Source organism: Glandiceps talaboti, chromosome 4 (assembly GCF_964340395.1).
Source record: "Glandiceps talaboti chromosome 4, keGlaTala1.1, whole genome shotgun sequence".
NCBI lineage: Eukaryota > Metazoa > Hemichordata > Enteropneusta > Spengelidae > Glandiceps > Glandiceps talaboti.
Window position 1 is genome coordinate 24,336,575 of NC_135552.1, and position 27,842 is coordinate 24,364,416.

At 37.1% G+C, this 27,842-nt stretch overlaps 1 long non-coding RNA gene across 1 annotated transcript; it reads left to right on the top strand.

The window, feature by feature from the left end:
* The first annotated feature begins 20,298 nt into the window (after positions 1-20,298).
* LOC144433793 (uncharacterized) lies at positions 20,299-20,958 on the top strand. Its single transcript, XR_013480807.1, has 3 exons — positions 20,299-20,352; positions 20,568-20,614; positions 20,861-20,958. It is a non-coding gene; the product is annotated as an uncharacterized LOC144433793 (long non-coding RNA).
* Positions 20,959-27,842: the final 6,884 nt, after the last annotated feature.

Here is a 27,842-nt window from a genome sequence, read left to right on the forward strand (position 1 = left end):
CGTTACAATGAAGAGCGAAATTCAGCAATACTCACAGCTTTAACTTATCCTTAGAGCTGTATTTGACAGCAGAACGTCTATGGAAAACATAGTTCGAATATGAGGTTGTAAAACTTCAGACCGTCATATTTTCAATTTCTTTGTTCTTGAACGCCATCTCAGTGAAATGGTGTGAGATGTCATGTACTCGCCATGACGAAATAACTATCAATATACAAGTATTTTTCAAACCATTACCACGAATATGATGGGAATATATGAGCAAAAGAGAATGTGTATAATTTCAAACACTTGATTTGTAATCCTGTTCATCTACAGTTCACACATGTGAAAGTGATCAGTTTACCTGTAACTCCGGTCAATGTGTACCACTGGTGTTCCGATGTGATGCACTTCCTGACTGTGAGGACAGTAGTGATGAATATGGATGTGGTAAGAAATCAACTTCACTTGTAGAATTAATTTGATTAATGTTGTCACGTGCAGTAAGCTATCACGTGGTAGAGATCGCTCGGTCGCCATTTTACAAGAACGTGTTTATACAATTGTCTAAGCACGTGAACTGTTTTCATATGAAGTAATAGTCATCAATTGGCATCGCCCTCAACTTAACGTACAAACCCCAACCTTCTTCACTGTAATGAACTGTCGTACCGCTATGATGTAACTGGTGCAAGAATTTAGTAACCACTCGTGTTGTGAAGATTACAATACCCGTACAGAGTAATGTTGACAGGGACTGAATTTTTGGGAAAAGGAGTATAATGCTAATAGGTTTGCTTAAATTCTAATATGTTTTTTATTTGTCTTTCTCTCACTTTCATATTTAAAGTCTATTTCTTAGCTTTAAGTCATACATCTGATTCACATTTGTTCCTTTTAACAGTTCCAACGGAGTGTCCCGATGGCCAGTTCAAATGTCCCAAATCGGGGAAGTGTATTCCACGGGTATTCTTTTGTGACCATGAATATGACTGTGGCCCGGATGACCATACTGATGAAGAAGACTGCAGTAAGTGTCAATCACGTGGCCATCATGTGACTATTCATATTGCAATAATTGAATATTGAAATAAAAGTGACGTCAGACTCTGAATTGAAACCAGATTCTAAAAGTATCTATACACAAAGTCCGTCGCCATGTACTGAAAGTAGATATTGTAGAGCGATATGTCAAGTCCTTTCTTGCAACGGGAATGTCCTGTGGAATACAGATTAAACGCTGGAATATAGAAAATCCTCATTTTTAAAAAAGATAATGTCTAGTTGAAACAATCATGTGCCTTATTGATATTGGAAAACTATGAACGTTTACAAACTATTGTTCATTGCTTTATTCATCAGAATTCTGTGATGTCAGAGAGTTTGCCTGTGAAACTGGTCCATGTCTTCCATCTATTCATCGGTGTGATGGACATGATGATTGTGGTGATGGAAGTGATGAATTTGATTGCAGTAAGTTCACTCAGTTCATATCTTCCCATGATCCTTTATGTATACCTAACAGCACTACATAAAACCCATAGATTGTGATGTAAACCTCCCATTATTATCATAAGGTTATGTTATAGAAAATTACCAACTCTGTTATCAGTCACTCCCTCCCTCCTCACCGACTCCCCCCCATCCACTCACCCACCCACCCACCCACCCACCCTCTCACTCACTCACTCACTCACTCACTCACTCACTCACTCACTCACTCACTCACTCACTCACTCACTCACTCACTCACTCACTCACTCACTCACTCACTCACTCACTCACTCACTCACCCACCCACCCACCCACTCACTCACTCACTCACTCACTCACTCACTCACTCACTCACCCACCCACCCACCCACCCACCCACCCACCCACCCACCCACCCACTCACTGTCTGTACTCGAAATTTAAAGGCATAGGATATAGAGGAAATGAATGTTTATCAAGGTTGGAGCTTAGTTAAACGTAGGGTTGGCTATTACCAATCCTACCAGGAAACTGTCGACCTAGAACGGAGGTAGAGTTAAAACTGTCGACCTTACTGTGAAGGCAGGGTTATAATGACGTTCAACCAGCATCGCCAATTTCATCAAAACTACAAATTGTTTGATTCCGCTTCAATTTGTCGCAAAATGAAAAACTCATCGATGTGTATGTGTACATGTGATATTTATCGACACACTTTCACCAATTTCAGACTGTACATGCCCTCATGAGTTTACGTGTGAAGACTGTGAGTCGTGTTTGCCTCTCCACCGAGTATGTGATGGCGAAGAACATTGTCCAGATGGATCTGATGAAGACAACTGCCGTAAGCCATTCATTTAGAGAGAGAGAGAGAGAGAGAGAGAGAGAGAGAGAGAGAGAGAGAGAGAGAGAGAGAGAGAGAGAGAGAGAGAGAGAGAGAGAGAGAGAGAGAGAGAGAGAGAGAGAGAGAGAGAGAGAGAGAGAGAGAGAGAGAGAGAGAGAGAGGCTAACATAGAAATAAACAATTATAACACAGGGAACGGGAGGCATGTACTAGTATACCATTAACTAGACGGTGAAAGGGACAGACGTGTGACACCTTATGTGAACACTTAGCGAACGAGCTGATAACAGCTAGAGGTACAAATTGGAAATACAATGTCTATAGTATCATCTTTATTGAACATAAAAGTAATAAAAAAACATATGTAAATACTTGTATATATGCCTCCAGTTCCCTTTGCTAATAGAATGAGGGTGACACATCTTGATATATATTCGAATATTATATTGTAAAATAGTGTATTACCATTTCCTGTTCATGATTTACACGGGAGCTTCTATATGTATCATCTATATTTTCTAAGCGTTATATACATGTATGTACGAATGTTTTAATGTACTGGATGTATCTATTTCAGCATGTGAAGACAATATGTATAGCTGTGAAGACGAAGGTTGCATTGAGCCAAGTAAACTCTGTGACGGTGTAGAAGATTGCCCAAATGGAGACGACGAGAAAGAATGTCGTAAGGAATTCACAACATCATGTTTTTTCATGTACAACTATAAACTGATAGACTGATCGTACTTAGTTACTAGTACAATCAAAAGTCTTTATCTGAGGGGTAAACCATTCGATGGGGGTGGGGGGGGGGGGCTGGGGAAGGAGGATTTGGACCCAACATAAACTTTCTTTCACCCACCATGACAGCAAATTGTTAACAAATATATGCGTTAAATTTTACAGTTGTCAAGTCGCGTCGCATCATTTAACATTTAAAAATCTATTTCATTTCTAAAGCGCTTCCTCTATTTTAAAAATATTCAAAAGCGCTGCACAATCAGTTAAAAGAGACATTAAATTACCATACAAAAACAATTAATACACATCAGGTAAATTTAGTAACATTAAATCAATTTCTAAAAAGTGTTTTAAGAAACACATATATGGGGAAAATTAACTGTTACAAGACCACAGACGGCACAAGCCCTGTCATTCAACTTATTACAAGATCATGGAACTACGAGATTGTGACTACTATTTCTTCTGAGATTATAATTGGCGTTGTGAACTCCCTCAATCATACCTGTTATGTACACCGGAGCTTTGCCGTTCAGAGCTTTAAAAACAAGCAAAATGATCATGAATTCTACCCGTGCCTTAACAAGAAGCCAATGCAACTCAATTAGTGATTCCGACAAACTATCAAATTTCTTCAAGCCTTGAACAACGCCGCACTTTATCATCGCATGTTGGCTCATTGGATATTACTGAAAACCCTAGACTAGTGTCTATCAACAAACATTTTGTATTTCTTTGATGATTGTATACATACATACATACATACATACATACATACATACATACATACATTACATACACAATATCTTTATGTAGATGGTCAGCAAATTTTCTTTCCTGCTTTTGGCCGGCGACAATTTCTTTTTTTCGAAAATCCTCCAATCCCCAAAATCAAAATATGGTTTACTCCTATCGTACTCTGCCCAATAAACGTCGATGAATGCCGAATGTAACATGTTAACTAACAACATCAAAAACTGAGAAGGAACGGCATGGCATCAAGTCTTTCGGTTGTATTTTACCGGTTGTATTTCGACTGTTACTGACACCTATATTGTAGAACAAAGATATTTTATTATCCCATGGTATCGTGTTTATGAAATCGAACGTGTTACCGAAATAAAAATACCGAAATAAAACAAGAGATATATTGACAACAAATATCATCAACTTATTGCTTTCAGCAACTCTAGTAATGGCGGCAGAATTCGTAACGACCGGAGTACCTGGAGTAACGTGTGGACCCAATCAGTATCTATGTAAATCTGGTGAATGTATAGATAATATTGAGGTTTGTGATGATAAAACGGACTGCGAATCTGGGGACGACGAAGAATCGTGTGAACCTGAAGGTAAGTATTATTCGACTGACTGAGGGCGTCCTATGTGGACCATTACAGTGGCGGTTGTTGTAGTCGCGCAAATGGGACATGAAACAGAAAATAGTCGTCAAGCTCGTTGACAAATACTACCATCACAGCTGATTTGAAAGCTTTGTAGGAATAATTTACTATGTTTCGCAACCTCTTCCAATGCCATTCTCGTAAGCTATGTCAAGGATAATGCATTCGTTGATATTGAACACATGAATAGTGAAAATAAGAATAATAACATGAGTGCCAGGATGCAATGTTTGAGTTTTAAACTTGTAACATTTTTTATTCTTTTTCCGCGTAATAGAACCTATTGATGGTGGCTGGAGTACATGGACCCAATGGACTGAATGCACGGTGACTTGTAATGTTGGAGCCAAGAAACGCTACCGAGAGTGCATTGACCCTGAACCAGCCAACGGCGGCAAGATTTGTGAAGGTAGAGAAGAAGACTCCGAAGATTGCCCCCATGATCCATGTCCGAGTAAGTTTTTTTTTCATTTCCGATTCTCTGTTGTTAACTACGATTCATGAAACTGAACTACAGCACGGAACAATTAAAACTGTAGTACCATGAATTCATGGCTGAAAATTGTTCACAAATGTATGAATACAATCATCTGGTTATCAAACACACAAAATAACGATATTCTACAGTTCATAAAAAACGTTTCACAATGATGTTATAATAATCTAATGAGGGCCATATTTTAGAAATTGGAAATTAGGGAAGGGTCACATTTTACTTTGACTCATTTAAAACAAAATCTAACTTAGCATTATTTTGTGATTTTGGCATGAGCCCACCGCTGCCACCAGTTCAAAATCCTACTCCTACTATATACTGACACTGCCACCATTGCAAAGTAATCTTTAGGAGTTCTGGCCTTCACCTCAGCCAATTAGATCCAAAAACAGGCATTGATTGAAGACAAATTACAACCTCACTGTGGTGATAGTGAGAAACAACAAAAATACTTTACAAACTATCAATGTGGTTGGATCTTACTACAGAAAGGTTCCCAGTCTCTAGTGGGATTTGAGCCTAGGGCTTTATGACTACTAATCTTGAGCTTCTAACAACTACATCAAAGGGAGGTGATGTTGAAAATGTGTTTCATTGGAACATTTGAATAGGGGGATGGTCATATTTTACAGAAAGGAAATTGAAGCAGCAACACCTTTTAGCACAACGGATTGGGGGGGGGGGGCGTGTCACATTTTATGCCACAGACCTGGTTTGATTTCCCCAGGCCATCCTCTTGTCATTACTGAAGGCTCCCTGTAAATCCATTTACCCGAATGAAAGAACTATAAACAGTCATGAATGGGTGGGACCGCGGGTAGATGTTTATAATTTTGGTGCCGAATTCTAGAAAATGTAACCAAACGTACAAATGATTTTGCTACAGGCGGTAACAATAACGAATGATCTCACGTTGAAGGGAGTATGTAGATAATGTAAAACACATGTTGTCGGTTCCAAAGTGTATCTCTTCATGTATTCTGTACCCGCACGGAGGGGATGGTGGCAGTGGGGGAGAGAAGGGGGTTACTACTCTAAGGATGGTTGTCACCTGGGTTAGTCAGTGAATTTCTATAATCATTCACAAATAATGAAGTCAACATGTCGTGCCATCATTTCATGATGAAAATGTTATTTCAAACCTACTAACAACATAATCGACGTGGTATCACACAATGCTCTTTGGAATTGGAAAATCTAACAATTATTACTGACCAATTGTGTGTATCGGACGTATGTTGTGCTAAATAGGTTTCTACGTTTTATATAAAAAAATCTTCTTCATCTTCCAGTCGATGGCGATTGGACCCCATGGTCGCCATGGCGAGGTTGCAGTGCTACATGTGATGGCGGTATTAAACTAAGATTAAGATCATGCAGCAACCCACCGCCACAGTTTGGTGGTGATCGATGTGGCGGTGCTCCGTTTCAGATGGCGGATTGTAACATGATGCCATGTGGAGGTAGGTAGCTTCGTAGAAATCGTACAACAATTTGTCTATATGTAATTTTCAACGACCCTCTTTCTTGAAGTTTACTTGGTTTGAAGGTAAATGTACATTTTAAGGAAATATTCATGCCACGAGAAATCATGATATATTGTGTAATGTAATGTAATGTAATGTAATGTAATGTAATGTAATGTAATGTAATGTAATGTAATGTTACAGTATTGTAGTGTAACGTTATGTAATGTAATGTAACGTAATGAAATGTAACGTAATGTAATGTAATGTAATGTAATGTAATGTAATGTTATGTAATGTAATGTAATGTGGTGCAGTGTAATACTTGTCAAGTTTTCTTTTACTTCTACAGCATATGAAATGTCAAGACAACTGAATCATTGGAGTGGGGTGAAGTAATTTGGTTATACTTCTCACTACTAAACCTTAGCTTCGTTATTCATACGTTTTGAAAGTGATTGTTCACTATGTATTGAATGATGAATCGATCATCTTTCCCTGTAATTCTTCTGTTGATAATAATATGCATACCACCATCGAATAAATGACAAATGTTTGAATATATATACGATTCATTATTTTCTCTAAAACAGAGGAGTGTGGTAATGGCAAAGAGGAGCTAACCGTAGATCAATGTCAAGGTAACTGTCCACGTTCCTGTACATCGTTGAGCGGATTCGTCGAGTGTTCCCAGGATTGCTTACCTGGCTGTCACTGTCCCGAAGGAACCCTATTGAGTGATAATGGCACATGTGTGACACCGGAAGGGTGCGGTTGCTTCTACGATGGTGAAATGTACGAGATTGGTGAAACTATACAGAAAGATGACTGTAATACCTGGTATGTTGATTTGTCGTTTTCTGCAAACATTTATAAAAAGATTTTGAAGTTTTGACTTTGAGTCAGATATCTGAACGTTGCAAACGAGTGTATTTAGTTCAGCGTGGGATGGGGTGAGGGGACGGGGTGGGTATGAATGGCAACCTAAGTATGATTGCAATAGCGTTAGAAAGCATATGGCGGGGCATTAAGAATTCGTTCTTTGTTTTCTATGTCTCAACAGCACTTGCGAAGAAGGCGGCACCCTCCATTGTACAGAAGAAGATTGCAAAGGTATGTTGAAATATGAAGCATAAAACAATTCACCCGATTTAGAAGATGTACAAAGGTAATGTCTTTATCTTAATATTACAAATGCAATACACCCGATCGCTATCTTTTTAGGTAGAAGTTTGTTACAGGTATTATAAGGGTGTTGTGCAAATTCAAGAATTGGCGGAAAATTATTTGCAGTTTACGGGACTGCAGCTGTTCCCGAATATATGCATTGTTGATGGTTTTCAGGTGTGTTCAATAACGTGTAATTTAATTAGCAAGGCGACTATTGTGGCATTCCGTATTATATAGGTAATTAAGTTTACTATGTTGACAATATTACATGCACGTGAAAGATGTGGTAACATAATAACAGATGCTGTGAATGAATGAATGAATGAATGAATGAATGAATGAATGAATAAATGAATGACTGTTGTTGGATGCATGTGTTTACAGGCTGATAATCAAGCATACTATTTATAACAGAACTGTAGCAGATGCTCAAATTTCATGGGCATGGTTACCATCAACAATTGGCAAGCGCCATGTACATGTGTGATCTCTTTGAGACTTTGCAGTTACCAACATTTATGTAAATCAAGCCTTGATATTGACTGAGCTGCTATATGGTCATGTAGGACGAGTGTTTCTGAAACACGTCTACAACAGGCGTGCTCATTTGACAAAACGAGAGCTGTTCCGAAGTGCCTTTATACATTTTATAGTATCATTATCATTAATTGTTGGGTTAGTCAGCTGTGCATCACGTTTTACACATAAATTCGTTCGTCTTGTGTATACGTACATTGTTTTTCTGTACCACAGAGGATTGTGTTTTGAGTGAGTGGACGCCATGGGGAGATTGTCCAGCTACCTGCAGTGACTACGAGTTTGTACCTCAAAGGAAGAGATACAGATACAAAGATCCACCGTCTTCCAATGGTGGAGAAGAGTGCGACGGTCCGTTAGAAGAAATTGAAGATTGTAATTTTGAACCCTGCCCAGGTAAGCAGGTCACATTTTGAAAAGAAGAAAACTATGCGAATAATTTGTATCAATTAAAGAAATTGACGAGCAGTATACTGAAAATACATGTTTGATATCTCCATAAGATCATGTAACAGTTAACCACCACTAACCTTACCTTCCGACTGGTGTATATTGTAAGGAAATTTACTTGCGTATAGGGAAATGCCTCTGGCGACGCGACAACAAAGTTTATTAAGGGACATTGTCCGGACAACTCGATATGTTTCCTCTATTTACTATTTGAAAGCAATGTATATGCCAGAACTATGGTATAATTATTACACAAAGGTCAACAATCATTTCGATTTTGCCTGACTTTATATTGATGAATTATGTATTGCGACCGTATACGTTTTCAGAGCCTGGTAATTGGACACCATGGACGTCATGGACACATTGTACGATGTCTTGTAATACTGGTATTAAGATGCGTGTACGGAGCTGTACTGCCGAGCGACCTCTGAACGGCGGGGCTGCTTGTCCAGGAAAACCAATAGATCTTTTTGAATGCAACGTGCTTCCATGTGGTAAATACAGACATGATTTTGATTATAATATTTTTTGCAATCGTCGTTCTTTCTGTTTACATTTTGGTATGATTTCAGTAATACTGTAATGCAGAAAAGGGAATCTGCGAATTCAGTTGGACAGTACATGATATTGCAGATAGAATTTCATATCCTTTGCAAAACAAACTGTTCGATACCACACCCTGCATCCAATGATTCCAAGGAAAGAAAACAATTGCAACTATTAATTTTCAGTTATAAAATGACTCGTTTCTTGGAGTGTGGAAATACATCATGCGGCCATGTGCCTGTGACGACAATGTAAATAATGATGTGTGATTCCATTATTGAATATTTCTATTAGGTACGGACTGTGAAGAACCGAAAGAGTTTCTACAGTGTAACTGTCCACAGACATGCGATCACTTGTCTGGTGCAGCTTACTGTGAACAAAATTGTGAAACGGGTTGTTATTGTCCAGATGGACAAGTTATATCGGTATGTATTACTCATTATCATTCATTATCACTACAGACCATTTTAGACTTAATCATACGAACAGGCTTCTTTGCAAACTTTGACGCTGAAGTTTTAGATTGCAAATCAATCGATCACTAGTTACTTACTTAAAAAAGAACAAGACAACCTGTGATTATTTCTTGATGACTTTACGACCTAAACGAACTAATCAATCCAATTCCAGAATGACACATGTATACCGATTGAGAGCTGCCCATGTCTCGATGCTGATGGCAAAGAGTACCAAACTGGAGAGATTGTACCCGTTGAATGCAATACTTGGTAAGAATCTTTGATAATGGATGACACACACACACACACACACACACACACACACATATTTTGTATACCTAATTGATCGCTCAAATTCAAAATAATTTGGTACATACCTCAAAGAAAAGAAAGCACACATGTCCTGAAAAGCTTATTGATGTAGCTTTTAGTTTTTATTGAGTCATTTATATAATTAATGATTTTCAGTAATTAGGCTATATCTGACGAGTGCATACCTCAAGTTCTATAATTTGGTACATACATTCATGATACCCCAGGGTACATGTGTATCGTAAAGCTTATTGATATACCAGTTAGTTGTAGTGAGTCATTTGCATAATTAATTATTTTCTATAATTAGGCACACTTCAAATCCAATATAATCTACTACATAAATCAAACATAACAAAACAAATGGGTTCTAAAGAACTTATAGATTTAGCTTTTAGTTTTAATGACCCCTTGCCGTAATGAATCATTTTCAGTAATTAGGCCATCTTAAAATTTCACACTTCAAATTCAATATAATGTGACCCATACTTCAAACATAACAAATTGCATATGTTCTGAAAAAGCTTGTTGATGCTGCTTATAGTTTTAATGAATCATTTGCATAATCGATGATTTTCAGTAATAAGCTCAATTCAATGTAATTTGGTACATACATCAACCAATGTACACTGTTCTGTTATATTTCATTTGCATAATCATTGATTTTCTGTAAGTAGGCAATGTGTTATGTATACAACCTTCAGATTTCTTATAGTTTGGCACACATATATATGATTGCTGTAGGCAAGAATTTTGCATTTCGTCAATTATTGTGTGTAGGAGCGAAAAATCTAATGATTCTGCCCTTACGGAAGGCATCCTGTTTGAATGGTTGCATAATGCTATGTACCTTTACTAGCTCGGAAACTCCCTCTATGTGAATACTGTATTGACAATATCAAACATCTCTCTTATAGTCACTGTCATGAGGGGAAGCTGATTATGTGTACAGAGGATGTATGTGACGGTAAGTGTGTGCTTTGACATATATACTGTGCTTGTTTGATTACCACCAATTTCACTAAATGAATTTGTCCATATCATAAATCTTAATAGTAAGGTTTGTTGTACTGTACATATATTCAATCTATGTACTAAATACAATGTATTATTTGACCCTTTGTAGTGGATGGTGACTGGAGTCCATGGTCAGCTTGGGGTACCTGTGACAAATCGTGTGAGGGCGGTATTAAAAATAGATATCGTGGATGCGTAGATCCTGCTCCTAAAGCCAGTGGTAAAGATTGCGAAGGAGTCGACACGGAAACCAAAGTATGCAATGAAGACGCTTGTACAGGTAGGCAGACAAAATTATTATTGAGGACACTGGGGATCATGGTCATCGTGAAATTGAAAACATATTGAATACATACATGCATCCATTCCGTAACTACCTACCTACCTACCTACCCACCTGCATGAATGCATACATGCACGCACGCAAACACACATACATACATACATACATACATACATACATACATACATACATACATACATAGAAATGCATATGGAACTTGTGAGACAGTCCGAATAAATAGATGTAATCCGACGTTTCGAATAAAAATTCTTTTTCAAGGTATTCAAAGGCAAGATCTATGAGGTAAACACCTGAATATATCTGAATGTTATGGAATAGAACGACAACCGCGTCAAAACACACACACACACACACACACACACACACACACACACACACACAGACGGATGGGCGGACCGACCGACCGAACGGACGGACAGACAGACAATGGGAAGGAAGCTGAGAAAGAGGAAAACTGATTAACTGGGACATTGCACAATACGACATCAACTATACAGACTAGTGAGACAGACAGGTAGATAGAATATAGATACATTGACAAAAGAATGGTCGGGCCAGTTAATTAATTTCGTCCTGACTCAACATACCATTCTTATGTTACTTACAGTAAACGGTGAGTGGGGATCTTGGTCATCGTGGCTTGAATGCACTGTGACTTGCGGTGCCGGGACAACAACACGTTCCCGTGACTGCGATGATCCTCCACCATCAGGTGAAGGACTTCCGTGCCCTGGCAATGAAACTGAGGTTATAGCCTGCTTTCCAGGGGAATGTCCAGGTAACTACGATAACAGTTCATTTCTTTGTTAATTTGGAATCAAGATATGTTAGATTTTGATGTCATCTGGTTTACTGTAGTAATTCTTGTTTTGAGTGTAATATTCACAGGTCTAAGTTATTGTACTGTATGTCTTCAGTGTCTCTTAGACAGAACTATTAACTCATACACTTAGTCATCAATGTATGTTAATTCTAAATGATGTACTTGTGTTTTAAAAAAAATTCAAAAGATCGTGTTGCATTTTACAAATCGGAACGAACTTATGGGTGTGAATGTTCTCTGTGCCTACACATTTTATATTTTTAAAAACTAATAAGTCAACGCTGGTGGCTATAATACCAGGTGTAAAGTGAATGCCTTCCGTAGGGAAAGAAATTAGATTATTATTGTTCATGCTCGTATTATCAGAATGCAACTGTCGGCAATTTTTATAACATCTGTCGTTCACAGAAATAATTACAAATTTCGGGAAATATTAGAAAAATCGGTTTTATTACATGAAAAACGTGATTTCTATTACAAATATCGGCAATTATTACAAAATTTGTACAGAACTACCTAGAGCTACCGACAGGACCTACTTAGTAGTGAAGCTACTGGCGTTTCTAACACTGTGTATCTATTCACAGAGATTCCGTGTGAGAATGGAACTGAATGGGATGACTGTGGACCAGACTGTCCTCGTACCTGCGCAGATATTGGGCAATGTGTAAGCCAATGTGCACAGGGATGTTACTGTATGGAAGATGGTGAAGTTCTCAAAGATGGCGAATGTGTCGAGGTCTCAGAATGCCCATGTCAACATCCAAAAACAGGAGAGCTAATACCGCCAGGTTCTACGTTTAAAGAGGATTGTAACGAGTGGTTAGTTGAGAAATACTATGTTTTTAGTATACGATTTTGACATTTTGATACAAAGGATTCATATATCGTTATTGAGATTCATGGCTTGACAAGAGTGTTTTGTTTTCAAGAAGTAAAAAATTGTTGTAATAGAACATTTCGGCCGATTTCATGAAGTTATAATTTACCCGAACAAAACAGTGCTTGACCCTATATATAGTTTTGTCACATACCAGAAAGCAACTTGAATTTGACATTCACTTAGCTATAATATCCTGAACCCTTGTACATGTTTTGCCATTGTCCATTTTCGCAATGTCAAACATACATACATAAATACATACATACATACATACATACATAATACATACATATACATATATACATACATCCATACATACATACACCCTCCTCCACACACAAAGCTTTCATCGTTGTTGTTTTCCTTACTTGTTGTCACAAGCCTGCATAACATACTTCACATATACTTACATAATTTGTTTTCACAGTGAATGTATGGATGGCGAAATCATATGCTCAAATGAGAAATGCACAGGTATTTACAATTATTACAACTATTTACTATTGCAGCTCCCTACCCACCAAATTGCTCAGTTTTTCTTGATTATTTTCATGTTTATTTGGCACGAAATATAATTGTTACCATACATACATGATCAACACTGCCGTTAAAATAATTTCTGTCGACGTTTTGAAAGACGTAAATTGTCTGACAGATATGCACATACATACAAACATACATGCATAGGATGCAGACAATTAGTCGATAACGAAAACACTATTGGTAAAGACAAAGACGGTTCTTAACAGTATGGATTATCATTGATTGTGATGATCGTATAATGTATTAAGATAACATCTATTAACTGAAAAGAAATCTATTTCAGTTGATGGTGGCTGGAGTTCATGGTCACCTTGGAGTGAGTGTAAGGTTAAATGTGAAGGACGTCCAACCAAGCAATTCCGAACAAGAGCGTGCACAGACCCGGAACCGCAAAATGGCGGTAAAAAATGCAAGGGAAGAAAACGTGAGAAAGCTAACTGTCCCGAACAACCATGTCCCCGTAAGTGCAAACTCTGTCTGTCTGTCTGTCTGTCTGTCTGTCTGTCTGTCTGTCTGTCTGTCTGTCTGTCTGTCTGTCTGTCTGTCTGTCTGTCTGTCGCTGGTAGCGTGTCTGTTCATCGGTCCGTCTGTTTATTTGTATGTACAAGCAGATTATGTGGTTACAACGCTGAAACAACACCTTACCAAAGGTGTTTTGCTCTCCCATTTTGTTTAAAAAAAATAATATTTGATAACTATTCTTGTCCAGGGAAGGGCAATTGGTCACCATGGGAACAATGGTCTGGGTGTGAAAAGTGTGAGGGTGATTCTGAATCTAGAACAAGATACTGTACCAAACCATATCCTATAGATGCTAGTGCAGATTCTGGATGTCCGGGCAACACGACGCAGACACGCCCTTGTCCTGTCGATGTCGAGGAATGTGGTAAGCTTAAAAGTTATAATATAACATGTTTTAGTTGTTCATGTTTACGTATTTCTTTGTTTAGGGCCATGTTTTTTTATACCAGTACAAGTGTATTATTACATAGTTCTCAAATTGGTGTGGTTTGAAGTGAGTACATAGCATTTTACAATGTCATAACTACTTGATGTATTGTGGCCAAAATAAAACTAATTTTCTGAAAAAGAAGTAAGTTCCCTGTTTACAGCTTTGATCATAGATGTAATAGCATATCATCTGCAAAGTAACATATACACATCCCATAATATCACACAACATACCGGATTTGTAGTTCAGGAAATATCAAATGTAAATGTTTAAGAAGTACAATACAACAAATAAAGTATTACACCAATATACCCCCCCCCCAAACGTCTACACATAATTCTTGCCCTTTAATATATTAATGCCACTAATTTACATTATCCTTAAGGGGAAAAATGTCCCGACGAACGAGACTGGACAGACTGTGCAAACATGTGTCCTAGAACCTGTGAGGACATCCAGAACGACGTCGATTGTACAGAAAATGAAGACTGTGTCCCTGGGTGTCAATGTCCTGCCGGTATGGTTCTATTAGATGGCAGTTGTATACCACCAGAAGACTGTCCATGTAAATACCCCATGGGTGAAATCGTCAAACTTCTCGGTAGGTGTATATGCGAACGTTCACTGCACTGTCTTGTGTGTCACTGAGTATACATGGGCTCACAAATATGACGGGATGATGCACTGCGCAAGTACTATAAAATAGGATTGACCGCATATACGATCAAATAGGTTGAATCATCGCTCCGGTTCGCTTCTGCCTTTCAAAAGTCACCGTAATGCAGTGTTTTATTTGTCAGATTCTACGGTCCGATCGCAGAATTTAAAAAAAGATTATATTTATTGTATAATCACTGCGGGCGACTATTCTTTTTAATTTTCCTGGACTAGACGAATGACTTCGAAAGTACTTGATGAACACATTCACCCCTGTGGCAACATATACTTGTATCAGTAGATAACGAGTTGAAATCTCACATATTCAGTAACGATCGATTGACAGAATCGTGCGTATGTGGGGAAACCGACAATATGCAACATTAGACAAAATATTTGTAATATTACTTAGGGTGGGTAGTACTATCTATTACATGGGGCTTATGCTCAAAATGATAAACTGCAAACGGTGAATCCCAAGAGTAAACATTTTTGATAGCTTGTTCAACATGCTTCTGAATAATTGATGTCATTATATCATCATACAATATAATGTAACTATGTAGAATAGGAGTACTGGAAATCTAATATCTGCTTTCTTTCAACTGCAATTAACAGATTCGGCTCTTCAGACTACTGCCGCCCCTGGACGTATACAGACAGTACAACCAGTGCAAGCAGGTGAGGGTTTGACAACAATGCGGAATCCGTAGTTTGAATCCACATGATGTAGTGTTGATACGTTGTTTGTTTGTTGTCAGTTGCTGTAGTGTTGATAAGTTGTTTGTTTTTTGTCAGTTGCTGTAGTTTTGATACGTTGTTTGTTTGTTGTCAGTTGCTGTAGTGTTGATAAGTTGTTTGTTTGTTGTCAGTTGCTGTAGTTTTGATAAGTTGTTTGTTGTCAGTTGCTGTAGTGTTAATACTTTGTTTGTTTATTGTCAGTTGCTGTAGTTTTGATAAGTTGTTTGTTTGTTGTCAGTTGCTGTAGTGTTGATACATTGTTTGTTTATTGTCAGTTGCTGTAGTGTTGATAAGTTGTTTGTTTGTTGTCAGTTGCTGTAGTGTTGATACATTGTTTGTTTATTGTCAGTTGCTGTAGTGTTGATAAGTTGTTTGTTTGTTGTCAACTGCTGGTATTTTGAAATTCAAAATGGTTCATATTAATTATCTCCATCGCCAATAGAATTGCTTATGATACTTTGTTATCGGTACCCCATACTTGCCTACGGTAAATGGGATGGGTGGGAGGTGGGGTGGGGATTAGCCATTTATTTCTCATAATCTGTAATTTGGCTATCCATATTATATTTCAACAAGGAGAAATACTTTGAAAGTTAAAATGCTTAATCTTTGCATGGTTTCTAATATTTGTTAACTAAATGTATAATAAAATTTTAAATTTATAAAATTTATACTCACAATGCATTTCAACTGAACAGTGTCTACATTTGTGATTAAGAAACAGCTAGTAGTGCTTCCCAAGGACTATTTTTTAAGGAATATTTTAAAGAGGACAGTGTTTCATGCTTACGTTGTAGTAACATTTGTGGGAACAACGCCATCATTCCCGGAACCAGGAACCGGAGAAGGTCGAGTAACACCGACTACACCTGGTGGGATTGTTGGAGCAGCAGAAGTTGGAGCACCAGATGGAGCAACTGTATTAGGTAATAGTTTGCAATCAATGCTGTGGCTATATTTATATTTAAATTTTATCATAAGGCACTTCTCCCGCACTTTCATACTAATTCCATGATATTCCATAGTTTTCCCAAGCATATTTTGTGTGTGTGTGTGTGTGTGTGTGTGTGTGTGCGCGTGTGTGTGTGTGTGTATGTGTGTATGTGTGTATGTATGTATGTATGTATGTATGTATGTATGTATGTATGTATGTATGTGTGTGTGTGTGTGTGTATGTATGTATGTGTGTGTGTGTATGTATGTATGTATATGTGTGTGTGTGTGTATGTATGTATGTATGTATGTATGTATGTATGTGTGTGTGTATGTGTGTATGTGTGTATGTTTGTATGTATGTATGTATGTATGTATGTATGTATGTATGTATGCATGCCTGCCTGCCTGCCTGCCTGCCCGCGCGTGCGTGCATGCCTGTGTGCGTATGTGTGTCATAGTGTTAGACCAGATAGGTACGTACATGTGCTTGTGTGTATGTACACGAAATTAAGATACCTTGAATAAATCAATATCAGTCCGTAATTGTGTTGCAAGTGTTTAATTATAAAGTACAAACCTACCTACAAAAATCAAAGTATCTAACAACCAGTCAAATGGGCCTTTACTTATAAACAAGTGAAGTGATGATAAGTTAAACAATTTTGAATTCACAGGGACAACAGGAGCTGGTGGAATAATTGGTATAGGTGGTGTTGCAGGAGAAACAACACCCGAGTCAGACATTCTAGCAGAGCAGCTTGTTAAGACCTTGCAGAATTCTCTTGTTGACCCAGGTGAAATGGTCACTGTGAACTGTAATAACTGTACATGTGAAGCAGGTCATTTAGAATGCACTGAAAAAGAATGCAAGGGTATGTAATAAGGTCAGGGGTTTATTTCTTGTGCTGCCTGGCAAAGTATATGAAGCATGTTTATAGATAGTATGACGTCTCTACTCAGGAAGACAAGACTGTGCAGTTTGATTAGACAATTACGAATTATACACATTTGAATCGTACAGCTAAAGAGAGAGAGGCAAAAATAAACTTTCTTGACATCATATTTGTTGTTTTGAGGAAGATGACGTCAGTAAGTATTGTCCACGGTGAAATATTGTTTCATTCAATGTCCATCCTAATGAGGTATCCAGTATTTATGTAATAGGAAACTTGCAAAATCCGCCAACTTGAATTGTACTCTCCGCTGCTTTATAGGAAATGTATCGTTCCATTGATAAACATGAAGAAATAAATTACTGTTTTAGACAGTTCGTCACATGTTTTGTAGCGACATCTAACTTAAACCTGGTTTATACCAAGACATTTGCAAGACTGATATCCTTCTGGTCACCTTGAATTGTGTAGTATCCCAAGTACAGATAATTTCGTAGGTCTTATCATCTTACCATCCTCAATTTGGATGACAAATAAGTCAGTGCTTCTATAGGAAATAAAAGCAATATAAAAGAAATGCTAATTTGCACGATAGTCTAATCCCCTTCATCATAGCAATATACGTGTTTTCAGCAAATCTCCTAGATTGGCACCAGTCCCTAGGGAGTTTTTTGTTTTTCTATCATAATCTTCAAGTGTTTTTAATTTGCTATTCATTTCAAATTTTGTGAAGAAAAATGTGGTTAACTTTTATATTTTTCCCAGTTACTAGTAGTCTTCCATGGGATTGGCTATTGGCTTAGTGTTCACCAAGGACTGGTCGCAGTCGCGCATCCAGGTCGCTATTTCACACAAAAGAACACAAGTGTGTCAAAACATTTCTTATTCAAACAAAGAGTGGAACAAGCCCAGAGATTTGAGCAACTCTATAAATCTCCTTTTATTTCCATGCTTATGAAACCATATGTTCAGATAGTGTCAGGATAATAATTTTGTTGGAGGGTTGTGAATGTTCCTTTTGTTTACCTATCTTTTCAGTTGATGGCAACTGGGCTGGTTGGTCTCCATGGGCAGAATGTAGCGTAAGCTGTGGAGGTGCCATGCAGATTCGTCGACGCCTATGTGCCGATCCAGCGCCTTCAAGTGGTGGAAAACCCTGCCCTGGACGTGATATTGACCAAAGAGTTTGTAGGGAAGAACCTTGTCCAAGTAAGTATAACTGTAGTATCATTATAATAAAAACAGAAAGAGAAACTGTTATTGATGTCATGACGAGTTAAAATGAATATCATGAGAAAGATATAGTCACTGAACCTTTCTGGTATTGCATACGTTGTTGCGATGGAAACCACGTGGCTATGTAAACTTGCGATCTTCAATATATAGACATACTCAGGTCAGGTTTATTAAGAACCTTGTTAGAGCTTTTTCAATGGAAAGCCAGTAATTTGTTGAAAATTGAAACCATACGCAAAAGTAAAAATCTTAATAACAATTATTTTGGATGACAATTTGTTACAACCATTTCGCAGGTCCTCTCCCTACTCCTATTTATAAGAAATGTATCGCAGACATGTCAGTGCTTGAAGAGATTTCAGACGTCTTGGGTCAAGATGCAGATACTGTAACCATTGATGGCCAAATCGGTGAGCTGGATGATGGAACTCCATTTTTCCCCGGAGATGTTCTGGACTCAGACCATGTTTTACAACTACGATGTGGAAACTGGTAGGTAATTTCAGATGGCGTAGACTTGTAGCTCATAGCCACAGCATATGATTGTTTTCACAATTACATACATCATTGTTGCGATATGTTAGGATGTATTTTTTGAAATTGATGGGTTATTTCAGATCTGATTCTACAATTGTGTCTCACGTTCACAACACGTGGAAAATATTTTGTTTTCGACAGAATGAGATACATCATTACTGTAATATTATTGTGTTTCATGAATACATTTTGTGAGGTAATTCATACCAAAAAAATAGAACATTATAAGTACATTACAAAAGACGACTTTATGTATTTTTAACCAAATGAATATCTTATCGCTGATACATTTATTCATTTATTTTAGTACTTGCGAGGATGGAAACCTTAACTGTAAAGAGAAGGAGTGTGAAGGTAAGCAGAACATGCATGTATATATATGTATGTATGTATGTATGTATGTATGTATGTATGTATGTATGTATGTAGAAATGCATAAGGAATGAGTGAGACAGTCCGAATTAATAGATGCAATCCGATGTTTCGAATAAAAATTCTTTATCAAGGCACGATATAATAGGTTAACACCTGGCTATATCTGAATGTTATGGAATAGAGCGATACCCGCGCGAGATTAACATCTCATTCGATTCTATGTGAGTAGAGAAGGTTTGCAAATCCAACAAGGTGAAATATGGCTCAACGAATTCCTTCGCCCCTTGTAATTACCGAAGGCTACCCAACTGCCGCTATCAAACTGTATTGTACCATTTAAAGTGTAAAATGATTTTGACTGGACATTTCTCGTAGCCCTACCAACAAGTTTGCCAAAGTGTGTCGCCGATATGTCGATCATCCGTAATATCAACAAAGTAGCTGATAAAGAGTCTAAAGTTGGAAAACCGAAAGAGGGTGAGCCAATGGGATACCTAGAGGATGGCAAACCAGTTTATCCTGGCGATGAATTACTTCAGGATGACATACTTCTTCTAGAATGTGGAAATTGGTGAGTCAATGCTTATTGTAAATTTGCTGATCGAAACGGGATCTGGTGTCTGAATAACACCAGATATGTCAAAAGTTAGAACACACTACATTATGAAGAATATGATAACACTGGTGATTTAATGAAGTATGCAAATGACATCAGATCATGTAAGCTTGAGTACTTGAAAGACATACCAGGATTCATTTATATCATAACGTATCTTCAACTTACAGCACGTGTGATGATGGTAATGTACACTGTACCCCTGGGTCATGTAAATGTAAGTTTGAAGAATTATTTTTATTGTACCCATTTCATTTCAAGTTCTAATGTTAAGCTGTATTTATCCTTTGCTTATGCGATTCCATGATGTCTTCGATTTCAAAAGAATGCCATTAAACCAATGTCATTATTCATGTATTGTTTTCATTACGGTGTGCAGTCTACATATTTTAAAGTGACAAGTTCAAAACCCCCAAACTTGGCAGTGGTACTTTCCTACCTACTTCACTTAATAATTTTACAGTGGGAGAATGGTCATCCTGGACACCTTGGTCACTGTGTGAAGTTACATGCGGTGAAGGCTTTGTTACACGTAAAAGAAAGTGCAGAAAGGAAGGAGGTCGTAAGCGTGACAAGTGTCCTGGTAAGGGAAAGGAAAGAGAGCAGTGTGACATTCCTGAATGCCCAGGTATGTTCTCATTTGATAATATCGTCATGAGAAAGTATTCTTATGAATGTAGACATTTACTATGCATTTTACACTTGTAATGTAGTTCATATGAATTAGCTGTTGAATTGCTGAATTGCGAACAAACTTACTTCCGAAATCTTGTTTTGTTACTTTCCAGAAGCCACAGCTCCAATTCTTCCTGAAATTGCCGCAGCGGAACCAGGTAAATTGAATTAAAGATGATTGCCTTAAGTATGAATGTGTATATAAAAAAATGCAACTACGTGAAAGTTTGTATAAAACCAGTGTTTGCGACGATTAGTGGCTTTTTGCACGATGCTTTTGCAATACCGTCATAAATGTGCCATGTTTGGAAAAATAGCAGTCGCTTCAATTCATGTACAGTGCACATTCTCGTTACCTATAAAAACAGAGCATAGGGTCAATTGTGATAGAATTAAGATCGACAGACAGACGGACACAAAGGTTGAACAATGGAAAGATAGACTGATTATGAAATAGCAAAGCGATTCAAATACTAGGATAGATATATGATAAAATATACATTGCAATGATTTACAAAGTATATTTTCAGAAAACTATACTTATGTTATTGCTAAAATTTAAGTATCGGTTTCCCAATTAAAGTGCCAGTTAAGGAATGTGTTGCGGATATGGCCAGTATTGAATTAGTGTTGGATAAGGCCGATGAAGACCCAAATGTAGAGAAACCAGGTGACGGTGACCCAATCGGTGTGTTAGATAATGGGGCACCATTTAAACTGGGCGATACGCTGACTGGTGATCTGGTGCTACATCTACAGTGTGGAGAGTGGCAAGTATACTTTGACCATCCTCACTCTGGGTACTGAAAAAGTGTATCTAAGCTTTAGTCCGTATGACTGGAAAGAAAACCACCTCTTTTATTTTGTTCTAGATGATATATGATATATTTTATGTGTAGGTAGTCGTGGTAAGTGGAAGAGTAGATATGATGAAAAATGATTATGACCTAATGGTCCTGTAATTTGTAGACACATACGAATAAAGATTAACTTGGAGATGAATTTATGCACTATGAAAGAGGTTTTGTTTGATATGTTATGTCGTCCGTAGTTTAATATTGGTTGTTGTCACGTTTTCAGTCATTGTGAAGAAGACAAGATGGAATGTGAAGAAAAGGAATGTGAAAGTAAGTAAAGCTATACTTTCAACATGCCAGTTCAGAAATAGTTGTATTGTCGTTGTTAATGAAAAGTTGCCAAAAGGAATAGCCACTCCAACTTATATGTAACTAGTGACCTGAATGTAAATTGTTATGCAACATATCATTTTTGTAGATTGAAGCGATGTGGTCAAAATCATGTTTTAGATATAGTGAAATCTTTGAGTGACTGAAAGTTGTGATAATTTTGTTTACACATCATTATACAGCTTTCATAACCATATAACACTATTTTGACTTGAAAATAATGTAAGATCAGTAAATCAATTGCAGAAAATATTCCTTACTGCTATGTCACCTTAGTAATTTAATTTGGATTTGGTTACAGCACTGCCAACGACCGTGCCAGTTAAGGAATGTGTTGCGGATATGGCCAGTATTGAATTAGTGTTGGATAAGGCCGATGAAGACCCAAATGTAGAGAAACCAGGTGACGGTGATCCAATCGGTGTGTTAGATAATGGGGCACCATTTAAACTGGGCGATACGCTGACTGGTGATCTGGTGCTACATCTACAGTGTGGAGAGTGGCAAGTATACTTTGACCATCCTCACTCTGGGTACTGAAAAAGTGTATCTAAGCTTTAGTCCGTATGACTGGAAAGAAAGCCACCTCTTTTATTTTGTTCTAGATGATATATGATATATTTTATGTGTAGGTAGTCGTGGTAAGTGGAAGAGTAGATATGGTAAAAAATGATTATGACCTAATGGTCCTGTAATTTGTAGACACATACGAATAAAGATTAACTTGGAGAAAGAGGTTTTGTTTGATATGTTAAGTCGTACGTAGTTTAAAAGTGGTTGTTGTCACGTTTTCAGCCATTGTGAAGAAGACAAGATGGAATGTGAAGAAAAGGAATGTGAAAGTAAGTTTAGCTATATTTTCAATAGGCCAGTTCAGAAATAGTCGTGTTTGTCGTATTGATAAAAAAGTTGCAAAAAGGAATAGAAGTAGGACTATGTATCTAGGACTTCACTGTAAATTATTGTGTAAAATTAATTACTGTTTCTAAATTATGACCCTTCCACCATTTGTAACATATGACCCAACTAATTTTCTTGCCCCTTGTAATTACCAAAGGCTACCTAACTGCCGCTATCAAACTGTATTGTACCATTTAAAGTGTAAAATGATTTTGACTGGACATTTCTCGTAGCCCTACCAACAAGTTTGCCAAAGTGTGTCGCCGATATGTCGATCATCCGTAATATCAACAAACTAGCTGATAAAGAGTCTAAAGTTGGAAAACCGAAAAAGGGTGAGCCAATCGGTTACCTAGAGGATGGCGAAGCAGTTTATCCTGGCGATGAGTTACTTCAGGATGACGTACTTCTTCTAGAATGTGGAAATTGGTGAGTCAATGATTATTGTAAATTTGCTGATCCAAACGGGATCTGGCGTCCGAATAACACCAGATATGTCAAAAGTTAGAACACACTACATTATGAAGAATATGATAACACTGGTGATTTAATGTAGTGTACAAATGAGATATCAGATCATGTTAGCTTCAGTACTTAAAAGACATACAAGATTTATTAATATCATAACATATCTTCAACTTACAGCACGTGTGATGATGGTAATGTACACTGTACCCCTGGGTCATGTAAATGTAAGTTTGAAGAATTATATTTGTTGCACCCATTTCATTTCAAGTTCGAAAGTTAAGCTGTATTTACTCTTTGCTTATGCGAATCCTTGATGTCTTCGATTTTATTAAATTATTGATAAAATATTACGAAAACAAAACCATTATTTATTTATTTATTTATTTTAACAAGGTGTGAAGACTACATGTTAAACTGGTAAATAGTCTGTATTCAGACCCAGATATATGTTGCATTCCTGAAACATTGGTTGATTTATTACTAATTATGTTCACATATATATAACGTGCGATTTACTAATCAGTATGTACAGTGCACATTCTCGTTACCTATAAAAACAGAGCATAGGGTCAATTGTGATAGAATTAAGATCGACAGACAGACGGACACAAAGGTTGAACAATGGAAAGATAGACTGATTATGAAATAGCAAAGCGATTCAAATACTAGGATAGATATATGATAAAATATACATTGCAATGATTTACAAAGTATATTTTCAGAAAACTATACTTATGTTATTGCTAAAATTTAAGTATCGGTTTCCCAATTAAAGTGCCAGTTAAGGAATGTGTTGCGGATATGGCCAGTATTGAATTAGTGTTGGATAAGGCCGATGAAGACCCAAATGTAGAGAAACCAGGTGACGGTGACCCAATCGGTGTGTTAGATAATGGGGCACCATTTAAACTGGGCGATACGCTGACTGGTGATCTGGTGCTACATCTGCAGTGTGGAGAGTGGCAAGTATACTTTGAACATCCTCACTCTGGATACTGAAAAAGTGTATCTAAGTTTTAGTCCGTATGACTGGAAAGAAAACCACCTCTTTTATTTTGTTCTAGATGATATATGATATATTTTATGTGTAGGTAGTCGTGGTAAGTGGAAGAGTAGATATGATGAAAAATGATTATGACCTAATGGTCCTGTAATTTGTAGACACATACGAATAAAGATTAACTTGGAGATGATTTTATGTACTATGAAAGAGGTTTTGTTTGATATGTTATGTCGTCCGTAGTTTAATATTGGTTGTTGTCACGTTTTCAGTCATTGTGAAGAAGACAAGATGGAATGTGAAGAAAAGGAATGTGAAAGTAAGTAAAGCTATACTTTCAACATGCCAGTTCAGAAATAGTTGTATTGTCGTTGTTAATGAAAAGTTGCCAAAAGGAATAGCCACTCCAACTTATATGTAACTAGTGACCTGAATGTAAATTGTTATGCAACATATCATTTTTGTAGATTGAAGCGATGTGGTCAAAATCATGTTTTAGATATAGTGAAATCTTTGAGTGACTGAAAGTTGTGATAATTTTGTTTACACATCATTGTACAGCTTTCATAACCATATAACACTATTTTGACTTGAAAATAATGTAAGATCAGTAAATCAATTGCAGAAAATATTCCTTACTGCTATGTCACCTTAGTAATTTAATTTGGATTTGGTTACAGCACTGCCAACGACCGTGCCAGTTAAGGAATGTGTTGCGGATATGGCCAGTATTGAATTAGTGTTGGATAAGGCCGATGAAGACCCAAATGTAGAGAAACCAGGTGACGGTGATCCAATCGGTGTGTTAGATAATGGGGCACCATTTAAACTGGGCGATACGCTGACTGGTGATCTGGTGCTACATCTACAGTGTGGAGAGTGGCAAGTATACTTTGACCATCCTCACTCTGGGTACTGAAAAAGTGTATCTAAGCTTTAGTCCGTATGACTGGAAAGAAAGCCACCTCTTTTATTTTGTTCTAGATGATATATGATATATTTTATGTGTAGGAAGTCGTGGTAAGTGGAAGAGTAGATATGGTAAAAAATGATTATGACCTAATGGTCCTGTAATTTGTAGACACATACGAATAAAGATTAACTTGGAGAAAGAGGTTTTGTTTGATATGTTAAGTCGTACGTAGTTTAAAATTGGTTGTTGTCACGTTTTCAGCCATTGTGAAGAAGACAAGATGGAATGTGAAGAAAAGGAATGTGAAAGTAAGTTTAGCTATATTTTCAATAGGCCAGTTCAGAAATAGTCGTGTTTGTCGTATTGATAAAAAAGTTGCAAAAAGGAATAGAAGTAGGACTATGTATCTAGGACTTCACTGTAAATTATTGTGTAAAATTAATTACTGTTTCTAAATTATGACCCTTCCCACCATTTGTAACATATGACCCAACTAATTTTCTTGCCCCTTGTAATTACCAAAGGCTACCTAACTGCCGCTATCAAACTGTATTGTACCATTTAAAGTGTAAAATGATTTTGACTGGACATTTCTCGTAGCCCTACCAACAAGTTTGCCAAAGTGTGTCGCCGATATGTCGATCATCCGTAATATCAACAAACTAGCTGATAAAGAGTCTAAGGTTGGAAAACCGAAAAAGGGTGAGCCAATCGGTTACCTAGAGGATGGCGAAGCAGTTTATCCTGGCGATGAGTTACTTCAGGATGACGTACTTCTTCTAGAATGTGGAAATTGGTGAGTCAATGATTATTGTAAATTTGCTGATCCAAACGGGATCTGGTGTCCGAATAACACCAGATATGTCAAAAGTTAGAACACACTACATTATGAAGAATATGATAACACTGGTGATTTAATATAATGTAGTGTACAAATGAGATATCAGACCATGTTAGCTTCAGTACTTAAAAGACATACAAGATTTATGAATATCATAACATATCTTCAACTTACAGCACGTGTGATGATGGTAATGTACACTGTACCCCTGGGTCATGTAAATGTAAGTTTGAAGAATTATTTTTGTTGCACCCATTTCATTTCAAGTTCGAAAGTTAAGCTGTATTTACTCTTTGCTTATGCGATTCCTTAATGTCTTCGATTTTATTAAATTATTGATAAAATATTACGAAAACAAAACCATTATTTATTTATTTATTTATTTTAACAAGGTGTGAAGACTACATGTTAAACTGGTAAATAGTCTGTATTCAGACCCAGATATATGTTGCATTCCTGAAACATTGATTGATTTATTACTAATTATGTTCACATATATATAACGTGCGATTTACTAATCAGCATGTACAGTGCACATTCTCGTTACCTATAAAAACAGAGCATAGGGTCAATTGTGATAGAATTAAGATCGACAGACAGACGGACACAAAGGTTGAACAATGGAAAGATAGACTGATTATGAAATAGCAAAGCGATTCAAATACTAGGATAGATATATGATAAAATATACATTGCAATGATTTACAAAGTATATTTTCAGAAAACTATACTTATGTTATTGCTAAAATTTAAGTATCGGTTTCCCAATTAAAGTGCCAGTTAAGGAATGTGTTGCGGATATGGCCAGTATTGAATTAGTGTTGGATAAGGCCGATGAAGACCCAAATGTAGAGAAACCAGGTGACGGTGACCCAATCGGTGTGTTAGATAATGGGGCACCATTTAAACTGGGCGATACGCTGACTGGTGATCTGGTGCTACATCTGCAGTGTGGAGAGTGGCAAGTATACTTTGAACATCCTCACTCTGGATACTGAAAAAGTGTATCTAAGTTTTAGTCCGTATGACTGGAAAGAAAACCACCTCTTTTATTTTGTTCTAGATGATATATGATATATTTTATGTGTAGGTAGTCGTGGTAAGTGGAAGAGTAGATATGATGAAAAATGATTATGACCTAATGGTCCTGTAATTTGTAGACACATACGAATAAAGATTAACTTGGAGATGATTTTATGTACTATGAAAGAGGTTTTGTTTGATATGTTATGTCGTCCGTAGTTTAATATTGATTGTTGTCACGTTTTCAGTCATTGTGAAGAAGACAAGATGGAATGTGAAGAAAAGGAATGTGAAAGTAAGTAAAGCTATACTTTCAACATGCCAGTTCAGAAATAGTTGTATTGTCGTTGTTAATGAAAAGTTGCCAAAAGGAATAGCCACTCCAACTTATATGTAACTAGTGACCTGAATGTAAATTGTTATGCAACATATCATTTT